We start from the raw sequence: 3,915 nt of genomic DNA on the forward strand, positions 1-3,915 counted from the left end.
GTCAATAACTTTAACCAAGGTTTAGAATTAAGTCTTTACAAATGATGCATATATGTTCCCTGAGGTTCGGAAGAAATATAAAAGTCTAACTTTAGGCTACATCTTATTCCAATTTCAAAGTCACTGGTACTTTTAAAACATAACATTTAAAAAAATTTATTAAAGGCAAATCTGACAACATGGTCTTTTTTTTTATAGGATAAAGGACTTACTGGCCAGTAGGCATGTACATAGGAGACTGACAATTTAATTTTCAAACTATAAGTCCAGATCTATCAATTCCAATAGCAAAATGCCAGGAAGAATGCCATGCCTCTGTTGTAGAGAGCTAAACACAGAATATAAAATGTGATTAAATTATGTGCCAACTCTAATTGTTTGTAGTTTCTACAGAACTGTATTGAAAAAATTCTGAGGTGGCTTCTGGTGTTATTGACATAGAATGCTCTGATCAACTAACAAGGTCTGCCAGTCAGAGGAAAGGGAGAGTGGTAACATATACATCCTATGTGCCATCTCTGGGATAGAAAGCAAATGTCCTTTAACATAGAGAAACTTTCAGTTTTATTACTGTTTCACTTAAATGGTATTAATATTTATTTGTTATCAAGAACCTACTAATTGCCCATGCTTTCAACATTTTCCAAACAAATCACATCACTTTTTCTAACACTAATCTTCTAAGGGATATATTATCCATTATTCCCAGGTAAGCAAATGAAGCAAAGATGTTAAGCAACTTTTCCAAGGCTGACAGCTAATAAGTTAGGCAAAGTTGGGACAGATGCAAACTCTAGTCTATTAACTCTCAATCAAGTCCATCGTGCTTTACTTGACTCGGTTCAGAAAAATGTAGCTGAAAGGACTGTGAAGGAGCTTATTCAATGGCACTTTTCTGTAGTGAGAGGACCTAAAAGTTTACCAGAAAATGTTGGCTCTATGTTTCCCCAAACTCACTGCTTCAAATAGCTTTTCTCAACAGAGCCTCTTCAAAACCTCCCTAATTGTTTTTTCCCCTCTAAATACAAATATGCACATGTCTCCTCTGTTGAATACTAAACTTAAATTACACAAGTATTTCTATACTAAACCTTCCTGATTCTACCCAATTTCTTAAGCTATGCCTCTGCTGGAGGGGTGGAGCTGGGGGTGGGGGTGGGGGGAAATAGCAATAAAAGCAGAATCTTTAATAGACCCACGCTATCCCCGCAAGCTCAGAGCACTTAAACTTTTTTTTAGGCGAGGCAACCCTTGGTTGACCTCACAGATTGCAAGGACCTTGTCATCTTATAATCCCTTATTTTTTTTTGTTTTTTATGCCAACAGCACTTGGTCTTCCTAGGTGGTCTCCCATCTAAGTACTAACCAGGCCCAACCCTGCTTATCTTCCGAGATTAGACAGGATTGGACTTATTCAGAGTGGCATGGCTGTAGACGAGCGCTTAAAACTTTAACATTAGCTGACATTTCAGGATTTATGTGGAGAGCTTCTCATTTTCTAACATTGCCCCACAACATCTCACTGGGACATGATGCTTGTATTAGTTTGCTACAGCTGCTGTAACAAAATACACAGCTGGGTGGCTTAAAACAACAGAAATTTCACAGTTCTGGAGGCTGAAAGTCCAAAGTCAAGGTGCCCATGTGGCCGTGCTCTCCCTGGAGGCTCTAGGGAAGGATCCTCTCTTGTTTCTTCTTAGCTTCTGGTAGTGGCTCATGGGCCTTGGTATTCCTTGGCTCGCAGCTGCATCACTCCAATCTCAGCCTCCATCATCACATAGATTTCTTCCATGTGTGTTTGTGTGTGCATGTGCACATGTGTGTGTATTCACATGGCATTCTCCTCCATGTGTGTGTCTCTTTCACTCTGTTTGTAAGGACACCAGTCATATTGGATTTAGGGTCCACCCTACTCCAGCATGATCTCATCTTACCTTGATGACCTCTGCAAAGACCCTATTTCCAAATAAGGTCATATCCGCAGGTATCAGGGCTTAGAACTGGGACGTATCTATTTGGGAGACAAATTCAACCCATAATAATACTACATCAGCACAACCTGAATTTCTTTATTGGAATCAATTCACATATTCCCTGTTTACTAAAACCATTGATAAGAGACTCTGGGAACCATGCAAATATAAACACACATACAGACATTTTGGCCTCCACCTGAAAGACTGACCGATTAAACCTAAAATGAGAGAGGGGCTGATTTTAGAAAACTTCTAACCATAGTTTGTCAATATTAATAATGGAATATTTATCTGAAGTTTAAGAATCATACTCACAACATTTTGTTAAATCATCATGTTTATAGTTACAATTATTAAATCTACCTGCTTGAGCTTGGTATAAGTCAAGGAACCTACTTGAAAATATATCAAAAAGACTCTTTTCCTCTTTTTTTATAAACCATACTAGTATTATAGACATCTAAGCTTTCTGGTGCAGTTTTTCACATAAAAAGATGAAGGTTGATTCATCACTAAGGATTGCATTTGAGTTGTTTTTCTAGAACTCTGATGGATTTCCACTGATCCTCCACATGGTCTTTCCTGGTTGGCCTGGCTCAGGGGTGTGCTCTCAGGCCATAGAATAGAGGAGAGCTGACTGGCCTGTGTGAGACTTCTGTTCTATGCTCTCAACGACTGAGTTATTCAGGCCTGAATTAGGTTCTGTTCTCCTTAAGGTTACATGTGAAACTGGTTCTCTTTTGAAAGCACTTTCGGTATATAACATAAGTGACATGATTCCTTCAAGGTATATCAGTAGGGACATTTTTATCAAGAGTTGTTTTTTGAAGGATTCCCCAGTGATAAGTCAAGTCACTGTCTAAAGTTCAATCAAGCCATGACACATTCTGCTTTATTTCAACAGAACATCCTGTTCAGAGAGCAAGAATGTTCTATATGATGTGGTGACAAAACACAATGTTTGTTATAGTCTGGATACAAAATGTTATCATTCCTCTTGAATATGTTTTCTAGAGACCTTATCTTCCTGATCTAAAATAACAAAGGTTTCTAAGAACAAGATTATCTGAGAAAATCAATTCATTATTTTGATATTTACAAGAAAGCTGATCAACAAGTACCACAGACTAATAACTGTGCTTATTAGATATAACTCCCTGGATATAAGTTTTCTTCAAAATCAAGGACAACTTGGGATATAGGTTACAGCTAGGAACCATATATGAACTGATAGTTTGGGGAAAAATACTTATCAAAGTCATTAATCAATTTGTCATTAATTATGCTCCCATTGTCTAGATTTTTCATTTCATTGTTTTGTCTCTAGAACAGACTGCTTGGGTAAAATCTCTGGCTCTACCACAAACTATTAATATGGACCTTGGGCAATATGCTTAACATCCCTGTGCCTTAGTTCCCTCATCTGTAAAATGGAATAATAATAGTATCTCAGAGGGCTAATTGAAGATTTAAAAAGTTAATATATGGGACAAAGAGAGAGATTGATGGGGTAAAGGGAGTCAAATATAGGGAGATAAGAGTAGGGTGAAGTGGGTAAAGGGGGTCAAATATATGGTAGCTGAAGGAAACTGGATTTTGTGTAGTAATCACACAATAGAATATATAGATGTCAAATTATAATGTACACCTGAAAATTATATAATTGTTAACCAATGTTACCCCAATAAACTTGATAAAAAATTTTTGTTTAAAATAAATAAAAATAAAAAGTTAATATATGTAAAAGGCTCAAATCAGTGGCTGGCAGATAACTCCATATGTTAGCCATCTCCAGAGTTTTTTGTTTGTTTTCTTCACAGTTCTATAGTCAGCACAGAGAACATTACCCTGTACATAATAGGCATACGATTAAGTTTTTAAAAAACTTAATGGATATTTGATTTTTATTAAAGTTACTAAGACTTAACATTGGATATTA

At 36.7% G+C, this 3,915-nt stretch overlaps 1 pseudogene; it reads right to left on the bottom strand.

Annotated features, from left to right (window-relative positions):
• Positions 1-1,317: 1,317 nt before the first annotated feature.
• LOC111745463 lies at positions 1,318-1,436 on the bottom strand (annotated as a pseudogene).
• Positions 1,437-3,915: the final 2,479 nt, after the last annotated feature.

This window comes from Pteropus vampyrus, unplaced genomic scaffold (genome assembly GCF_000151845.1).
Source record: "Pteropus vampyrus isolate Shadow unplaced genomic scaffold, Pvam_2.0 Scaffold155, whole genome shotgun sequence".
Taxonomy (NCBI): Eukaryota; Metazoa; Chordata; class Mammalia; order Chiroptera; family Pteropodidae; genus Pteropus; species Pteropus vampyrus.